General features: G+C 35.0%; 2 protein-coding genes across 34 annotated transcripts in view; both read right to left on the reverse strand.

Moving 5' to 3' along the window:
- rims1b (regulating synaptic membrane exocytosis 1b) overlaps positions 1-21766 on the reverse strand; it is a 143121-nt gene that overhangs the window by 119027 nt on the left and 2328 nt on the right. The window lies entirely within an intron of this gene.
- LOC141385860 (uncharacterized) overlaps positions 17415-21766 on the reverse strand; it is a 741913-nt gene continuing 737561 nt past the window's right edge. For both annotated transcript variants that reach the window (XM_073952381.1, XM_073952382.1), the window contains one exon: positions 17415-19652. The gene's annotated coding sequence lies outside the window, so the exon portion shown is untranslated. The remainder of the gene's footprint in view (positions 19653-21766) is intronic.

Consider the following 21766-nt stretch of genomic DNA (forward strand, 5'->3'; position numbering starts at 1 on the left):
CCCGGATTTTCAGCTACAAATGTTAACAGGTATAGACCCGTACCAACCTGTACTGTAACCGTACTGTACCTCTTAATGGAAAAGGGCCATTACTTCTAAGAGTGTTGTACCAAAAACATGGATTAACACATGGATAAGCTTACTTACCCGCTCACTCTTAATAAGCCGATTAACATGAGTTTCTTTATTCAATAGAATATCACACTTAACTGAGGAAAGGGATGTAGGAGAAATAATCAAACAAAGAAATGGTCACATAACATGCATTTAGACACCTATCAACACCAAGTAGATACATGGCTTAAAAGAAACAAAGCTAACGTAATAAAACTGAAAAAAGGAAAATTCCCTCTAGTTTGTGTGTATTCTCAGCAGATTTCCTCATTGCTCCAGTTTTTATGATCCCTGCATGGCCTTAAAATGCCCTTTAGACATCACAATCTCTCTCTTTTCTCTTTCTTTCTCACAGACACGGCTAGTAATTATCACTCCTTGATTAAATAGGAAGAGTAGGTGTGAGCAAGACAGAAATGACGGATGGACAGATGGATGGATCAATAGGGGAGAGAGAGAGAAGAAGGGCAGCACGAAAAAGGGAGGAGAACAGAGAAAAGGGACTATTTCCGTCTCGCTTGCTGATTCCCTGCTGCCGCCTTGCCTGGGTGTTTCTTTATTTCTACTATTTTTTCAGAACTTAATTGAAAGTGCCTAGTTGGATCAACACTCAGGACACACTACATACACACAAAAATAACCACACAATTATGACTTCTAGTTGACTATTTGGTATCAGAAGTGGCTTATACGAAAGGCAAAGGCCTCTAGATTATGCTTTTTTCCCAAAATAAAATATGATCATGCCTTGATTTTAAATATTTAGCTTGGACTTAAATAATGAGCTTGGATTACTTCATCCATACATCTCTGCAATGACTCAAATAACCTATTAATAAAGTCATCTGGAATGGCAAAGAAAGCATTTCTGCAGGACTCCCAGAGTTTGTCAAGATTCTTTGGATTCATCTTCTATGCCTTCTCCATCTTATTCCAGACATGCTCAATAATGTTCATAACTGGGGACTGGGCTGGCCATTCCTGGAGCACCTTGATCTTCTTTGCTTTCAGGAACTTTGATGTGGAGGCTGAAGTATGAGAAGGAGCATGTGGGGGCATGTGGAATTTATTTTTATAACTTTTGTGTCTATTTTTCATTAGAAAAAAATGTTTAGACAAACAACAGATTAATCAGTCTTTTTCTTTTGATGCCATATATTAACCATGCATATTTCTTAGAAGGAACTACCAACAAGAGGGTAAAAGCAGAATAAGAATAAATACAATGTGGGGGGCCTTGATCCTGACTTCTGTCTAACAAGAAGTCTAGACATGGATGCTTGTAGAGGTTGTGAAATATATTGAAGATGCACTTATTCAGTTCTGGTATGCAGAAAGAGGAAGTATGTTAGGGTGCAAAAGGCAAAGGACTGCAGAATGACATTACGCCAAAACTCCACTTTTTAATATCAGTTGTGTACATATGCTGGAGTCAGGAAAATCTAAGTTAGTTGCTCACCTCCTGAATGTAATTTTTGCATTGGAGTAACATAACCCAGAGCTCTGTCCTAGAATTATTCAATTGTATCTTATTATTTAAATATTTTTAATATTAAATTGAATTGGCTAGATATTCCAACAGCTATCCTGCTGAAGAATTTGCCATTTCCTGTGGTTTGTAATGTGCAGCGCAAATGTCTTGATACCTTGGGCTGTTGATATTGCAATCCACTCAGCAAACCTCTCGCACGCCCCATACTGAACGTAACCTCAAACCCTAATTTGTTTCTTCACCAAACTTGACAGATTTTTGTAATAATCTTGAGTCCATGCAGATTCCATTAGATTCTCTGCATTATTTGTGATGATTGGGATACAGTTCAACAAATGATTTATCAGAAAAATCTACCTTCTACCACTCTAAATGATCAACTGGAAGTCAAGTTATTATTTGTTGCTCTAACAACTGTGACCGACAACATGTTGTCGGGTAGTGTATACGATGAAGACTATACAGTGTAATTTTACATTGGATTATTAAAACTGAGTATCTGAATATTGTTAGATTTCCAGAATATTATAAAGCGCTGTATATTTTATTTGTAAAGTATATATTTCTCAATGTTTGTGATTGGTTTATTATATTTTTTAGATGTAATCTCTTACAGAATCATCCCAATATATCAAAAATTAGGAATTTCATTCTAAATAAACCTATTCATTTCATCTGGTGAAATTACACTCCATGTCAAAATATGATATTATTATATTATTATAAATATATTATAGAAAAAAACTAAATATCGCAATGTCACTTTTTTACAAACTTTATTTACAATTTAATGGTGGTTATATATCTACTGTAATACAGTTTGCATGTATTTATGGGTATCGCTTTATTTTGATGGTTTATTTTGCACAGTTTGTTCACATGCCAATTCATTCTCAATGTAGTATTAGTAGACTGTCTGCTTGATATCTGCTGATACTATTAAATTAATCTTTATTTCTATTGCGCTTTTACAATGTAGATTGTGTCAAAGCAGCTAACATAGAAGTTCTTGTAAATTGAAATTAAAACTGCGTCAGTCAAGTTTTCAGAATTTAGTTCAGTTCAGTGTAGTTTAACATTTACTGCTGAAAGTCCAAACTTTGAAAAGCAAATCGATTGACGAGCAGCTCCTCAAGTCTCAAATATGATACTACTCCACTAACAAACATTCAACTGATTATATAAGAAATTTAAAGTACATGCAAAATACATGTCAACTTACACTAAACAGCCTACTAATACTCGAATGACAATTAGGTGCCACATAGTTTAAAGTTGTTAAAGGGACCATGAAAATAAAGTGATACTGAATTGTGTACAAATAGTAACATTTATAATAAATTATTGAAATAATTGATTTCCAAACATAAGATTATGTACTGTATATTGTAAACTTCATAACAAGCAAAGTTCATTCATAAAATTGAAATCTATATTTATCCTTTTGAAACCAGATAAAGAGGAGCGGAAAGAAAGACAAGTATCGATCAGGGAATCAGCTCATAGCTGTAAATCTATTATTATCCTTCATAAGGGAGGGGAAAATACAGTGGAAGCGATTGAGAAATATAATGTTACTAAAGGACAGGCTGAAGACAAACAGAAAACAGTTTTGCAGCATTGTTTAGAATTGTATGCTGAAATAAAAAAATAAAAGTACTCAAAGTAGAAATAAATATATTGATATGGAAATGGTTGCAGTAAAAGTCATTAATGAGAAAATGCTGAAGTATTCAAATAATTAAAATTCTTTGTGCTTGAGTATAAGAAAACTATGAATAATAGCCTACTTTTAGCCTACTGATTTATATTACCTTTCAGATTCTACAAAATGTAATTAATCAAAATACCTAAACAATAAATTCTCTTATAAAGCTGGCAATTAAATAAGTTTCAATACTGACTGAAAACTGATAATTAACTAAAAACAAATAATTTAATGAAAAATTTCAGAATAGTTTACAAACACATTTAGTCAAATTTCAGAACTGATTGAAAATAATGATTAAATTAGTTTGTTGAACTAAAAGAACAACAGTCAATGCATTTGCTATCCTCAAATATTGACATACTCAGCTTCAACTCGACATAAGGTACACTGTAAAACCCGACAGTTAACTTTATCAAATGAAATGAGTGTAGATTACTCAAAATTAGCTGAAAGTTAATTAAATTATTATTATTATTATTTTTATTTAAATAATGTTAACTAATGTTAATTAAACACCTAATTACTTCAACTTAAGTGGAGTAAGTTCACAGTACTCATATATATTAGTTTTTTTAACTCAAATAGTTTGTAGCAATTGGTTTCCTCAAATGATTTGAGTTGCCTTTAACTGTGTTTTACAGTGCTTGGCTGTTTTGAGTTCTCTTTATTTATCGGGTTTTGCTGTGCTCAAATTTCTTAATTTCCTCAAATAGATTAAGTTTACAGTACTCATTAAGATTAGTTTTTGAACTTAAATGGTTTGTGGCAATCAGTTTCCTCAAATGCTTTGTGTTACCTTAACTTTTTGGGTTTACAGTGTACTTATAATTTAGATTCATCAGAAGATTTGATTTGTTCAAAAACTGAACATCACTACCACATGATGTAGCTTTGAATTTACTGTTTTATTATGTTTTTAAGTATGGATCTGAAAAAGTTTCAGAATATATTTTCTCATCAAACTGTAGTTAAATTAACAGAAATGGCTATACCTAAGTAAAGTAAAAATACCACAAAACAAATGACACTCGATCAAACATCACTATCTATTTTATGGAAAACAGCATATGCCAACATTTTAGAGAAAATATGCGTCCGTTAACAGTAGATAGTTGATGTACATGTACGTGCTCATGCCCACTCTTCACTCAAAAAAATAATATTTGCAGCTTGTTCAAACTACTTATTTAAAATGAGTTGAAGTAGCACAATTCTTAAGTTTTTTTTGGCCGGTCTACATAATTTATGTTTAATTCACTTCAATTTGTAAAAAAAAAAAAAATAAGTTAACTTATTTGATCTTGGGTTGGGACAGCATGAAGGAATTGTGTGAAACCCAGCATTTATTTTAACAGAATTTAACTATCTACATTTTTGACTCCTATTCAAAATCTTCTGTATTCATCTCTTGTAGTTTAATGATTATACTGTATATGAAATTATTCCTGTAAAATACCTGAAATAAATAACCTTACAATTGCAACATAAATACAGCTGGAAAAAGACAGCATCGGTTTGACTTTGCTGTTTGTTGATAGTGTTTGTTGCTGTAGGGAAGTTTTATGTATTTATAGACTAAGTGCCTTTAGTGCCTTTTGTAATGGACCCTATATGCCTACTCACTTATTCTCTCTCACTCCTTCTCTCTCCTGCTATTTTTCAATATTCACTAACAAGACTTCCTGTTTTCTTTTTGATTTTCCATTTTTCAGTTGTTTAAAAATACAGCCTCAAACAGTTTATATGGGCTATGTCTTCGTGTACCCATAAATGTGTTTGTATATTTAGAGCTGAATCAGCCATTGGTGCTTGGATTTGTGAGAAATACTCCCTACTCCTAACCTTAATCCGATACTGAAAATATTTAGCATTTTTACAATTTTAGAATATTCTGTTCTGTGTGATTTAGTTGCTTTCCTCAGGAGGAAAAAATAAAAATGTTTATATAAAACAAATTATATATATATATATATATATATATATATATATATATTAGGGATGTAACGGTATTGTAAATACCGTCATACCGCAATATTAAATTTTTTCGATATTACCGAAGTCGCATGACTCGGTAAAACTATAGGCCTTCTGAGAAAATTTGCTCAGGCGAATGAAGCGAACGGGAGATAGCTGAAACTTCATTTCCCATCAGCCCCGGCGTGGCCATAATCCTTTGCGGTCTGTTGTCGCTACAGATCCAGTAATGCGGAAATGGAGTGTGCTGCTAGTAGCGGAGATGAAAAAAAGATGGAAATGATCGAACCTAAAGCGGGTGTTGTCGCCGCGCGCGTGCTGAATAGCGGTGCTGTCGCGTGCGTTCTGATCAGCTGTGTTGTGGCGCGCGTATTGTAAAGCGCCGAGGGGGGGTTGAGCACGCATACTCAAGAGAGGTGTTCTCGCGCGCCTACTGAAGGGCTGGACTGGACGGAGGTTGTGTCGCGTCGCGGGGGCACTTTTGATCGTTTCGGAAGGGCATTTTCTATCCAAGACTAAAAAGGGCATGTACACTGCACAGGTTGAGCCCTATGTGTGCACGTGCCTGCAAGTTGGGGCATACGACTAATAGCAGTCATGGGGACTGCAGAAACACAGCACACTGTTCAGATTGATGCAGACATTGACTTGTACCGCAAAGAGATCTCTATCTCACTCATGGTTTGTCTTCTCAAGTGGGGGAAAGACAATGCACAACGTTACCCCACTGCTGTCAACATGGGCCAAGTCATATCTCTCTTGTCCCAGAATCCTCAGTCCCAAATGAGAGGGGTTTTTTTCTGTTGCAGGGGACATTGTAAATACCCAGAGATACCAGCTTTTACCAGATTATAGTTATATGATAATTTTCCTTTAAACCCATCTCTATCTAAGTGAGTGAGTGATTAAATGTTGAATGTGATGAGTTTTCAACAATACTAAATTGAAACTTTATTTTTTTACATGGTTTAATAATTTTTTGTTATTAAAATTGAAGTTCCTGTTTCAAAGCTTACAGATAGATGACTAATTTGTATGTCATTGACACTTTTGGCACTTTTTTGGAGTATTTTCAAAAGTTTTTTTTTTTCCTGTAAATGATTCAATAAATACCGTACCGTGACATTCATACCGAGGTATTACCGTACCGTGAAATTCTGATACCGTTACATCCCTAATATATATATATATATATATATATATATATATATATATATATATATATATAATGTATTAGTGGGGACATTTGGTGAGAAATACAAGGTATGCACGGACGCACACACACACACACACACACACACACACACACACACACACACACACACACACACACACTCACACACACACACACACACACACACACACACACACACACACACTCACACACACAGTACAGACTGTACATTCTATCTCCCTACCCCTAAACTCAACCCTCAGAGAAAAAATATTTATATTTTTACATTTGTACATTTTGTCTATGCTTTTATTTATGTTTTATTTATATATTTTTCATCTATGTGATGTTTGGGCTGTTTTCTTCATAAGGACTAAAAAAAATAAAACAAATGAAAAAAAATTAAAAACTAAATAGTAATAAATTAAAAATATTGGTAGTGCAGTACTTTTGGAGACAATTTGGTCCTTACAATGTAAGAAATACCAGACGTAATACTGTTTGTACAGAGTGTACATTCTACATCGCTGTCCCTAAGCTCAACCCTCATAGGAAATATTTAGCAATTTTACATTTTTATAATAATTTATGTGATTTTTTAAAGCTGTTTTCCTGGTAAGGACAAAAAAAAAAAAAAATTGTACTTGTGGGGATATTTGGTGAATTAATGATTTTGCTTGATTTAATATTTGGTTTTATTGGCTCCTTTTAGACTATTTGTTGAAAACAAGTAACATTGCAATATATGTCATGAGCTTTCATTGAGTATTAGACCAAAGTAGACTGCTAGATTATTCATTCATTCATTCATTCATTTTCTTTTCGGCTTAGTCCCTTTATTAATCTGGGGTCACCACAGCAGAATGAACCGCCAACATATCCAGCATATGTATTTTTACACAGTGGATGCCCCTTCAGCTGAAACCCAACCTGGTAAACATCCATACACACACACACACACACACACACACACACACACACACACACACACACACACACACACACACACACACACACACACACATACACTACGGACAATTTAGCCAACCCAATTCACCTATAACACATGTTTTTGGACCTATGGGGGAAACCAGAGCACCCAGAGGAAACCCACACGAATACAGGGAGAACATGCAAACCCCTCACAGAAATGCCAACTGACCCAGCCGAGGCTTGAACCAGCGGCCTTCTTGCAGTGAGGCAAAAGTGCTACCCACTGCACCACCATGCAGCCCCACAGCTAGATTAGAGTTATCATTATAAGCTGTCATTTCAATCATGTGAGGAACGTCAAAAATATGAGCAGACACTATTATTTTATAGACTGCTAGTTAACATGTAGTTGCTACTGTAAGATTCTATAGACAAAGATTTCATAAGGCCATGATTATAACTTGTATATAGTGTAGCTCAATGTAAGGAATACAACATGCACACCCTCACACACACAGAGAGAATTCCCAGGCAAACCATGCAGAATGCTTCTTCATTAAACTTTCATGGTGTTGAGTGCTAAAAAGGCAACTTTTCTCTCCCTTTTTCACCCAGTCTTTTCTCTTTTCACATCATGTAAGAGAATACCCTGTTAGGGTAAAAATAGTCTTAATTTGTTAACAAGAACCTAATAACAACGCATGTTATTACCAGACACCTTCAAGAATTACAGCTGATATGTTTATTGAATCACCTGCTATCTGGGTGTCCCGAAAGAGGTCAAATGGTCTAAGCATTTATGTGCAAACATGAAATGGCTACTGGCTGGCTGTAATTATTAACTAGTCTATTCAGATCTTAATGAGGGCAGTTTAGTGATAGAAAAACAAACGAAGCCATTCCCATCTCAAAGCAAACCCTCAAGTGCCACACACTAACTCTTGCTCACACACAATTAAATGCAAGTACGAATTCATGAGGGGAGGTAAGAGAAATAAACAGGTTTAAAATAGCGCAGGAACATCAACGGAAGCCTGTGACGAGCTCAATTTTTAAATATTTCAGCGAGGACTTCCAACTGAGAGCTATTTTCGGCTTTAATTCATTATTTAATGCTCACGTTTTTCCTCTCAGAAACCTGCCTTATGATAGGGAAAAAAAGAGCTGAACGATAGAAGATGTTACAGTGTTTGCCGTTGCAACAAACTGATCTTGGTAAGATGCATTATCTTTTTATAAGGATGTTTTTTCCATAGCCAAGCTACTGTTCTGAGATGGGAGTCTGCCAAGAGGCTGCCCTCAGCAACTGAACCTGTTTCATAAGTAAAAGGAAAAATGGCTGACAGTGTTTTATTCTTAGTTGTCACGGTGAAACAGAAACAGAGATGGCTAGCATAAATTCTTTGCTAATATGATGTTAATATAACTTTTACTTTTTAATAATCTTACATTATGCTGGTTATGTGGGAACCACTGGCAGGTGTTGATCACAATATAATTTGCGAGCCAGAAGAGGGTGTCACATTTTAAGATTTATTTATTCATATCCTTACATTCATTCATTCACTTTCTTGTCGGCTTAGTCCCTTTATTAATCCGGGTCACCACAGCGGAATGAACCGCCAACTAATCAGCACATTTTTACACAGCGGATGCCCTTCCAGCCACAACCCATCTATGGGAAACATCCACACACACATTCACACACACACTCATACACTACGGACAATTTAGCCAACCCGATTTACCTGTACCACATGTCCGGGAACCCGGAGCACCCGGAGGAAACACACGCGAACGCAGGAAGAACATGCAAACTCCACACAAAAAGGCCGACTAAGATGAGGATCAAACCAGCGACCCAGTGACCTTGCTGTGAGGCAACAGCACTACCTACTGTGTCACTGCATCGCCCATATCCTTACATTCAAGGTTAATTGATTTAATTTTCTATGCCATGTATCACTCTGCAATATCAAGAAGTAACCTAATGAGCCCTTTCATACACCCGTCGCAATAAGGCACAAGATGTGTTTTGCGCGATTTGTTGCTATTTTGAGACCAGTGCAAACTTAATTATCACATTTTGCACCACGTTGTTTAAATAGCTAATCCATTTGCACCACTTTGTTGACTCATGGGTGTTCATGTCTAAAAAGGAAAGGTGTGTTAAGGCACATTGTTGGTGCGTTGCTATTTTGAGAAACTGAAATAGACTGCACTGTTGACCAACTTAAAGCAGGTCTAAAGTCCAGGGCAGATTGCGTTAGTTGTGCGCTTATGCGTCTAAATGCTGTCACATTGCTTAAAGAGGTGTTCCACTACGATATCATATTTTAAACTTTAGTTGATGTGTAATGTAGCTGTGTGAACAACATCAATAAATGAAATGCGCTCAAAGTTCAATGCAAAGGGAGACATTGGCTTTTACACAGATAGCTTACTGAAGCCTACAGTGAACGAATTTGGGGACTACAAAAAATAAATCTGGGTTAGTGAGATCACAAGGGCTTCCAGTTACGTGGATTCACCTCACGCACACACCCTGTGCTGCGAAGGGGTGTGGCCAAAGGTGGTGTCATGTTAAAGCAGTGAAAGCTAAAATGCCATACAAACACTGCTATTTCCACAGAGCTTGTTCTGTTTCAGTATTTGGGCTTCCAAAGGACAAGACACAAAGAAAGAATTGTTTACAATTTAATTTAAATTATGTTTCCTAAACTTTTCCTTTGTCAAATGCTAGCGCTATTTCTTTTTTATATAATTATCTGAAACAAAAAATGAAAGTCATTTTGAGACATTTTGCACCATGCTGTTTAAATAGCAAATGTATTTGCGCATATATGTGCACCCATAGGTGTTCTGGTCTAAAAAAGGAGGTGTGTTATGGCGCATTGCTGGCGCGTTGCTATTTTAAGGAACTATAATAGACTGTTCAATAGACCAGATCAAAACCAGTCTATAGTCCAGCGCAGAGCACGTTATTTGTGCGCCTAGCTTAAACATTGCTTAACATAAACATAAAAACTATACTTTCATGCCTTCTACATCTCGGGGGGCTTTTTCAGTTTATTCATAACAATTTGCTTTTGTATAATGTTATTATTATTAGTAGTATTTATTATATGCATAATTAATTTTTTTTTTATTAAAAACAAGCTTAGATTAGCCCACCTGTCAGGTTTTGGACCATATGGGCATAGCATGTGCATTAGAATATAACATAATAAGTTTTTTTTACCACACTTCGTTATTATTGTTCATTTATTCGTTTGCTGGAAATTAAAACTGAATTTGGAAATAGTTTTGAAACAAATCTTTGCCCTTAACAAACAAAATTAATTATTTATAGGCTAATAGATGTCTGTGCGTACAACATGTTTCCTTATCCAGAGGAAAAATGAAAGTAAAGAATGAGGAAGCTCATCTCTCATTTTTGCGCTGTAGATGCTGTTTAGAACTGTTTTCTCGCTCAGTTTTTCCAATTACAAAGTCTGCCATGTAAATAGCAAATGCAATATGGAGATAATGGGAGATGGGAGATAAGACTCTGATTGGTTTATTCTCAAAACATACCTATAACTCATGAAGAGAATAAGCTCAACCCTGTTAGACCATGCACCACAGCACCACAGCACCACAGCTAAAATACAAAATGGTGGATCTCTGTTAGTAGTTTTAAAAAATGTAACAATAATTTAAACAACAATCAGTAACAAAATCACATTTAAACATTTTTAATTAATATAAATAGATTCAGTTTAGAGTAAATTAAACATTTTAAGGGAAGTTTAAGGGAAAAATTTAAAAATGCCTTGCTTTTCGCAGTCAAATATTGTGCACTCTGATATTAGATAAAATACTTTTATAATCATAATTTGTCAGTTTTTACTACTTCATTATTGCAAGATTGCCCCCAATCTTGCAATAATGAAGTAGTAAAAACTGCTGTATGGGGGGAAAGTTTGTTGACAAAGAGGGACTGCTCCCCCAGACACCCCTTAGAAACACCCCCTGTGGGACCTAATAAATTCTTGGCTTTCTATCCTCAGTCAAGCCCTCTGTCTTCACACATTCTGTTAAATTATAAACGCTAAAATCTAACACCAGTTTTACTGTAATTTCACTGATTAAATTTTATGCACATACAGTCACATAGTACATTTCATATACACATTTTTGAAAGCCCTGTATTTCTGCTTTACTTCACCTATTCACTGCTACTATTGCAGTGGGATGGCCGGGCTCTGACCTATTTGACCTGTGTGGACTACAAAATTGTATTTATTGTTCTTTGCTAATCCTAAGGTTTTATTTGCTCCCTTAAAACTGTTTGATGAAAATAAGTAACATTGAAATAAATGTCAAGGAGCTGTCATTAAAGTATTAGAGAGTAAAATAGACTGCTAGGTTAGAGTCAGGTCATCATAATAAGCTGTCATTTCAATCAGTCCTTTCTATGGAGCGTCATAAAATGTGATATAATAAGCAGACCCTCTATTGATATTTAATGAGTGCTGGGTAACATGTAGTTGCTACATACACTGCATCCTGAAAGTATTGCTACAGCCTTATTCCAAAATGGATTAAAATAATTTATTTCCTCAAAATTCTACACACAATACCTCAAAATTACAAAATGAAAAAAGATTTTTTGACATAGTAGCAAATTTATTAAAAATAAAAAACAGAAAAATCACATCTATATAAGTATTCACAGACTTTGCCGTGAAGCTCTAAATTGTGCTCAGGTACATTCTGTTTCCAGTAATCATTCTAGAAATGTTTCAGCAGCTTGATTGGAGTTCACCTGTGGTGAAATTAGTTGATTGGACATAATTTGAAAAGACATACACCTGTCTATATAAGGTCCTAGGGTTGATAGTGCATGTCAAAGCATAAACCAAGCATGAAGACAAAGGAATTGTCTGTAGATCTCTGAGATAGGATTGTCTCGAGGCAAAAGCTGGGAAAGGTTACAGAAAAATTTCTGCTGCTCTGAAAGTAACAATGAGGACAGTGGCCTCCATCATCCATAAGTGGGAGATGTTTGGAGCCAAAAGGACTCTTCCTAGAGAGAGTGATCGGGGGAGAAGAGCCTTAGTCAGGGAGGTGATTTATAACCTTATGGTCGCTCTGTCTGAGCTCCAGCGTTCTTCTGTGGAGAGAGGAGAACCTTGCAAAAGGACAACCATCTGTGCAGCAATCCACCAATCAGGCCTGTATGGTAGAGTGGCCAGAGAAAAGCCACACCTCGCCTGGAATTTGCCAGAATAAGGCATCTGAAAGACTCTCAGACCATAAGAAACTAAATTCTCTGGTCTGATAAGACTAAAATTGAACTCTTTGGAGTGAATGCCAGGCTTTACGTTTAGAGAAAACCAGGCACCCCTCATGAGTAGACTAATACCATCCCTACAGTAAAGCATGGTGGTGTCAGCATCATGTGGTGGGGGGGTTTTTCAGCAACAGAAACTGGAAGACTAGTCAGGATAGAGGGAAAGATGAATGCAGCAATGCACAGAGACATCCTGAATGCATACCTGCTTCAAAGAGCTCTTGACCTCAGACTGGGGCGACGGTTCATCTTCTAGCAGGACAATAAATCAAAGCACACCGCCAAAATATCAATGGAGTGGCTTCACAACAGATGTACTTGAGTGGTCTAATAAAAGCCCAGACCTAAATCGTATTGAACATCTCTGGAGAGATCTGAAAATGGCTGTACACCGTCACTTCTCATCCAACCTGATAGAGCTTGAGAGGTACTGCAAGGAGGAATGGGTAAAAATTCCCAAAGACAGGTGTGCCAAGCTTGTGGCATCATATTTAAAAAGACTTGAGGCTGTAATTGCTGTCAAAGGTGCATCAACAAACTATTGAGCATAGGCTGTGAATACCTATGTACATGTGATTTTTCAGAATTTATATACATACATATATATATATATATATATATATATATATATATATATATATATATATATATATATATATATATATATATATATATATATATATATATATATATTTGCAACAAAAAAAAATTTCACATTTTCCTCATGGGTATAATGTGTAGAATTCTAAGGAAATAAATTCATTTAATCCATTTTGAAATAAGGCTGTACCAATAAAAAAAAAAAAACAATTAGGAAAAAGTGAAGGGCTTTGAATCCTTTCCGCATGCACTGTACTTCAGACAAAAGAATTCATAAGGCCATGATTATAACTTTAACGTGTTTTCAGGATTCAATCTCAAGTGGCCAGGCAAAGTTACCATTTAACATTTTCACTTAACAACCATTAAAGCAAGCAAAGACTCACAAAAGCCTTTGAAAAAAAGTAAGGCAGGCGCCAAAACCAAAAAACATAAAGAATAATGTAACAGGAAAACTCAAAAAGACGCAAGATGAAGATGAATTAGCAATTTTGTGAAACAAGCAAGCATTTTAGTCACGCTGACCACAGTCAATGCTAAGCTAACTATTTGAATCTATTAAAATGCACTGTTTTGATCAGATGTGTACAGACTAAGCAAAATCCTTCGTTCTCCTTTAATTCAGTCATGCTCCACATTTTTTTTAGCTCCAAATCAAGCAAATGTGAATGATATGGAGAAAAACTAGGGGTGTGAGAGGGAAAAAAAAAAGATTAATCTAAATTATTTCTCTAGCAATTCTGATTCGATTCTCAAAGGTTTAGAAGTGATTCTGTATACAAATTAAATTGTGATGGTGCATATGCTGCCTAAACCACTTCATTTGGACAAATTTAATTTTTTTAAAAGACATGTTGTGGTGCTGCGCTTCTCGTCTGGAGTTTAACCATCACTAAAGAATGAGACCAAGGTGGCATAAATGGGATGCATGGATGGACACTGGCTACAAAGTTTCTTTAAACTCTGTTAATAAAATAAATCATTTTAAAGATGGAAGTGCTGTCACACATACATTTCAACCATAACAAAATCATAAAAACTGTACAGTTCAAAAGATGTATTTGCACAGTCGAAGAAACAGGAACAGAATTAAGGTCAAGAATTGTTTTGGAATTGAATTGTTAGTCCTAGGTTTAGAATCGGACTGTGAAGCCCATAAAGATTCTCACTCCAACTGGAAACTTTTGGTATAAGAAGTATGAATGTTTTGATATACTTCTCACAACATGTCCCATAATGATCGTTTGTTACTTCAGTGGGTGAAAAGAAGGTAATCTATTGGGATGTTTAAACGCATTGTACCACATTTACTCTACAAAAGTAATCAGACTGAACTCAAAGCTCAAAAATGTTTTATACCACTGCATCTGCACTCAGTGTTATCCACTTGTGATTGGATTGCTAAAAATCCATCTTTGTATATAGTATAAATGGGAACTAAAAGGGGCATTTGATGATTAATAACCCTAAAATCTCTTTTCTGGTTTCTCTGAAGAAGTACGGGTGGTATTTATTTTCTCCATTCAGTCATTGCAGATCCCAGCAAGACTCACTGTTCTGGACAAGCTGTTCAAGTAAGAACAACTCCTCAAGGGAGGAGCTTTGTAAGCTAACAGATTTGCAGGAGGACCTGTCAAGTTTTTTTTTCCATCATTTTAGTTGAGTTTTGGCTTATTTATTTTAACATAAATACGCAAGTCAGGCTCATATCTGTGGAAATATTCATGCAAAATTATATGTGGCTTCTTGCATGTTTAATGGAACTTTTTAAAGTGAGGGGTGCTGAAATGTGCTCAATTTTCTCCAAAACAATTGCAATGCATATAATTATATTGGTTGTATGTATTGTATCATGATAGCTAAGAGTATGAAATATCTGGTTATTAGCATTAAAGGGCACCTATGATAAAAATCATCTTTTGTAAGCTGTTTGGAAAGAACTGTATGTACATGTAGGTATAATGTGTTCACAGTCCTGTTGGGGTGGTATAAAGACAACAAGTCTCTTTTTTTTATTTCCTGACATTAAAATAGGATCCAAACCCCTCCTATTTTAGGCCCACAGCAACGTTTCCCTGCCCACTGATTCGATTGACATAAATTAACATTTTGCATATTAACATGTCTCAGCAGTAACGCGTACAATCATATCAACAAGACAGGACATATGCAAAGCAACTGGGATTAAAAGATCTGTTAAGCTCTCTGTGATCATCAGTCATCCTCAAAAATGTGGTCAAGAATGAGTTTTACAAGTTGAAAACATTCTTAAAACAGTGCATGTTTCTAATGAATTACAGTGATTTTACCATCTTTACTTTATCACCACAGCCGTGTGTCAGCACATTTTTAAAAGACGCTTCAATAGTTTGTGGACGTTAAATCAGGTTTATTTTGTACATTAACATAACGGATATCCATACAGCAGTGGATATTAATGTGTGTCCTGTCACATTTTCCGTACAAAGTTAAATGTGTGCATGAACTTTGTAACAACATTGTGTGTGGCTCATCGTTCTCAACGACTCATGAACTCCACAACAAATACATCAAATAATCTTTGGGAAAGTTCTTACTGTAGTATTTCTCACAAATATTATGTGAGATCTGATTCCTTCATGTCTGTCACTGTGCTGTTTAACTGACGTAGCCGAGGCGGAGGTTGAGGCACACTCTAACAGGCACGTGAGAACGGTGGGTAGGGAGAACTTGCATTTATGGCACAGGCCACAAAAACAGCTACATAATGTTCAGAGCAGAAAAATCGAATATTTTGAAAGGTATAATAAATAACCTGATGGGTGTTTTGAGCTGAACCTATTCTGGAGACACAAAATACTCCTAAATCTTGAAAAGGGGGTAAAATAGGTGCCCTTTAATAAGTTCAACATTTATCAGGTTTGAAACATTAACAACCAGCACCTAAACTGTTGTAAACGGTCATCATTAGTCCACTTATGCAGATCAGACCTATAGAGAGCAAGCATAGCTCTCAGACATGTTCCTCCAGCTTATAAACAGGAATGCACTGTCAATTACTGGTGCATTAGCCATTGCCTTGGTAATGCAAGTGTAATGTAAATAAAAAGCAATATAGAAGATGATCAGAAGTTTCAGTCTTTGGACAAATAATTACTTTGTTAAATGGACCCTTTTCATAAGACTATGGCATGTTTAATGGTCATCAGCATCATTTTTTTAAACATATGTATTTATGCATGTATTATATCTTCTTGGCATCAAATTACAAAAATGCAGCTTATGCGAGGCATTTGAAATACAGTGACAGTAAATTTGACATTGTTCTCTTTTGGCTGTCGTTACCCTTTTTCCGAAGGTCTTGATTACACCATCGTAAAGATTTTCTTCTATTATTTCGGGAAATAGGATTGTCAAAATCTTTTTTTTTTTTACTCTCCTATTCACTGTGCTCTAAGTTTACCCAACTATGATGACCTCCTCTACTGAGAAACCCAGAAATGTGAAAAGGGTCTATAACAAACAAAAAAATAATAGCACACTTTCATTTATCAGAAACTGGCAGATGTCAACAGATTGGTGACATCATGCCCACACACATGCACTCTACTAGTCCAGCACAGAGTCTAGAGACAGAGATTGGTTTGTAATCATGCCGCACTATTCTAGGCTCATGTGGAAACACAACTTGAACTATACCCGAGTGTTCTTCGAATGGTTCTGTGTGATAATGGAAAACAGGCTTATCTAATGCAGCCCCCAGTGCTGAGAAACACCCATACACTCACACCCACTACAACCAATTCTCCAACATACACTGCATGTCTTTGGACAGTGTAGTGGAACCAGAGCAATCCCATGTGAACACAAGAAGAACATGCAAACTCCTCACAGAAGGGTCTCCTGACTAAGATCGAAGTACTTGAACCAGATGCCTTCTTGCTGTGAGGGGACAGCTGATAATGCTGTTAACCATTCCACTGTGACACAACCAAATTATAATTATAACAGTGAAACCACCATGCCTTTCATTCAATGCACCATTTTTATTGGATTTAGTGGTTTCTGGTTTTAAGCCCTTTTATTCGATTTCTTTTTCGAATAGTTACTTTAATCGTCAAGGGTCGCCACAGCAGAATGAACTGCCAACTTATCCAGAATGTTTTATGCAGCAGATGCCCTTCCAGCTGCAACCCATCGATGGGAAACATCCATACACAGTCATTCACACACCATGGACAATTTAGCTTACCCAATTCACCTATACCACATGTCTTTGGACTGTGGGGGAAACCGGAGCACCCGGAGGACACCTATGCAAACACAGGGAGAACATGCAAACTCCACACAGAAATGCCAACTGACCCAGCCAGGGCTCGAACCAGCGACCTTCTTGCTGTGAGGCGATTGTGCTACCCACTGTGCCACCTGTTTAATGCATTTGGCCTTAATGCAAAAAAAAATAAAAATCACGTAAGTAAAAAAAGTAAATGCATTTGTTTTCTAAAAAGTAGTATTTGTACTTTAAACCAGCGTTTTTTATGTCATGTGACTACATACATTTTTAACTGTTATTCAGAATTGGATTATCATCTTGTGTGACATTAATAGCCATACTGAAAGCACAAGCAGATAGTTTACTTGAAATCCTGCAAACATAACATTAGCAATGGCATAGCCTTATGTTTTCCCAGTGCTGGGTTGTGTCTGGAAGGGCATCCGTTATGTAAAACATATGCCAGAGTAGTTGGCAGTTCGTTCCTCTGTGGTTACCTCTGATAAATCAAGGACCAAAGGAAAATTAATGAATAAATAGCTTTATGGTACATCCATTTAGCTCAGTCCAAAGTACAACTTTAATTTTATAGTAAAATTTGTTTGTTTTTTCCTTAATAAACATTTAAGTTGAACCAGTAATTCAGGGGTAATTCCATTAATTCATGCTCTTTAAAAAAAAACAATCTTTTACCTTCGAATGAGTGTAATATGTTTCCTTGGGTAGAATAAATATTTTGATTAAAATGTAATAACATTTTTCAGTTTTAATTAAGTCAAATCTATAATTTAAGAAAAAAAATCATCACTTTATCTGTAACATTTTTTTTCTTCGTGCAAAGCAAAACTATATTTTCTTGTACGGGTAAACAAAAATTAATCCAAAATAAAAATTTACATTTCAAAGTACTAAATAATTAGTGGTCTATACAGTAAACAATATTTTGTTTTGTGTGAATGTCATTTTTTCTTGACCACAACATGTTGAATTTTGACCCAAAGTTAAATTATATTTTACGGAAACTACTAACTGTAGCTGTAACAAATTACAGTCATTTTATAAGTTGGTTTGAAGTATCATATTTATTTTTTATTTATTTTCAAATTTATTGCAGCATATTAAAGAACATGCAATGTTTCGATTTGTTTTTATATCAATGTAAAATAGATTTTGATAATGCTTACACTGCACTAACAATGTGAGAGCAAGTTTTTTCCAAGGACAGAAAAGAAGTAAAGACAACTAACCTATATTCAAGTTAGGGCTGCACAATATATAGTTTCAGCATCGATATCGCAATGTGTGCATCTGCAATAGTCACATTGCAGGATATGCATGGTTGGGATTATAGTTTAATTTAGAGTTGAATCATAATACAGTAAAAGTTTGTCATCTGCATGCATTTTTAAAGAGATAGTTTACCCAAAAATTACTTACCATTTTCATTAAACCCTTCACTTGTTTTCAAACAATTATGAGTTTTCTTTTTATTAAATGAACACAACAAGAATATGATTTAACGACTCCTATAGCATTGAAACAAGTGAAGTGTGAGTATATAGTGAATACATTTTAATCTTTGAGTAAACTGTGCCTTCAAGGCCTGTGACTGTGTGAACATTTCAATATTTCACATTTTAAATATCCGACTACAAGGATTTTTTTGTGACTTTATTAAAGATTAAATAAATACAATAAGGACTATGCAGTGTTGATTATTCAATATCTGAACCTGAATAGTGAATACCTGAAAACTATAATTAATTTTTATCTTCTCTATATTTTATTTCTGCTTATAATTTATTTGTATATATATTATTCGAGATTGACTCTACAAAATCCCCCCAATAAATACAACTAAACCTGTTAAATCATCTGGTGAAACTGTTTTCACATCGCAATATACATTACATAAATACAAAATACGGTAATGTCAGATTTTTCCAATGTCGCGCAGCCCTAATTCGAGTAAACAGATATTTTTTAAACTAATTTCCATGACTTTTCCATAACTTTAAGGGTTTTCCAAAAAGTGAAAATTTCATTACTTTTCGGGGTTTTCTATGACTGTATGAACCCTGTTACAGGTTTTCAGCTTTCTTCTACTTGTGTGTCCAACACAATAAACAAATTCATGAAGCTGTGGAACCACTTGAGTGTGAGTAAACAGCTAATTTTTATTTTTGAGTGAACTATCCCTGAGAGGTCTTAGCTCAAACTGATTTGGAGATGTTTGAGTGATTTCATTTTAGTTCTTACAAAACTTATCATGAACGTTTTTTTTTAATCCAACATGAACATGTGGGCGCCTGTGTGTGATAGTATATGAAGGCACAAATTTCATGAGCTGACCAGATGTTGCATTCACACCTCTTAATGATTAGCTCTGACCTGTTCTCAAGGCTTCCTGAAACTGTTTGAACAGCTTGATAACAGGGTTTATCAGCCCCTTCTGGTCATTCTCAGCAAAAACGAAAATACAAAAGTATTTCATTAAATACGTCGTCTGACAAAAAAAAAAGAAAAAAACATAAATCTACACATATAAATCAACCACCCATTTATTGCACGAAAAAACGGAAAAAGGATACAGAGATTATGAGAATTCTACTATCAGGCACTATCTAAATGATCTCAACTAAATAGTTATGTGCATTATGGCTTTAAGTGTAAAAGTTAAGCTAACTGGGAAAATAAATGGTCTCTGTCATGTATAATTGATGCAGTGTCTGAAACACACTGTATATGCATTATAAGTCTTTGATTATATGATAAAGTTTGTTACAAAAGACCATTCTGAGTGGGTGAATATAATATGAATGCAGTTTGCCATGTACTGGCTGGCTTTGCATTGCAACATTAGAATTCAGGTTCCTGCTTTATATTAAGTGGCTTTAACTGTACACTATTATATATATATATATATATATATATATATATATATATATATATATATATATATATATATATATATATATATATATGCAGTTGATTTTTAAACTAGACGTACAAAGTATGCAATTAGCAGGGATGGGCAGTATTTATGATATAAGTATTTCAAGTAAGTATTTCAAATACAAAATACTATTTTGTAATTTTGTATCAAAATACTTTACTGTCTTGTATTTTTAAAATACTGTAAAATACTTTGTAAGAAGTCTACATGATGACATCATCAAAATGTGGCTTCTAATTGGTGCTTTCTCAGTTATTTGCAGAACAAAAAAATTATTAATTTTAAAGAAGGTGGTCAATGCTTAGAGTATGGATGGAAATTCTCCAACACAGATAAAGAAAATCAGAGACTAATAGCATGTGTATATTTGGGAGCAAGACCACAAGTATTGAAAATAGTATACTACACAATGCTAAGACCAGTAATATGTAATGGCAGTATAGTGTACGATTCATCAGCATTGTTTCTTAGGAAATAAGATGGAATAAAATATCGCTCCAGAAACAGGAATATGAAACCTACAGTACATAATCATTCTCAGTCTTAGTGCTGCAGGTGGAAATGCAGAGGAAATTCATAAATAAAATTAAAAACACCTAAAGATGATGTACTGGTGTTCACTAAGGGGGTAAAACTGAGACACGTCCAATTAAAGAAGAAATGAAAAGTCAACAGCACAAATAATTGTAGTTTTAGATGGATTGATGTAGATGCCAATAAAATAAGTAAAAAACAAAACATAAAAATAGGTCCTACAATACTTCATTGGCTGTTTCTAGTGGTTAATCTGCAAGTTGTGCATTGAAGAGCAGAATTGCAAAAACAACATGCTTTATAAAAATGACTCAGACTGAAGATTGTAGTTTTCAGAAATTATGTTTTTTTTTACATTGAGAATTGAAGATTTGAATTGTAAGGCCCCCAATTGTAATAACATTTAATATTGCAAAATCTAAAATAACCTTTCCACATATCACCCTTTTAAAAATATAAAACAGTTAAGGAATGGTGTTCTGGCCACACAAAGGTTGGAAACAATGAAAAGATATAGTACTATGTTCCAACTCATTATCTGCATTATATGGTTTTCACAGTAAATAAATCATCTTTAAGACAGTACTTTCTGCGTGGAATTACAACAAAATGTACGGTATACTAAAATGAAAGAGAAACAGTATCTCCTCATGTACAGGATTAGAGGTGAATGGGTTGGCAGAGA

Source organism: Danio rerio, chromosome 1, assembly GCF_049306965.1.
Source record: "Danio rerio strain Tuebingen ecotype United States chromosome 1, GRCz12tu, whole genome shotgun sequence".
Lineage (NCBI taxonomy): Eukaryota > Metazoa > Chordata > Actinopteri > Cypriniformes > Danionidae > Danio > Danio rerio.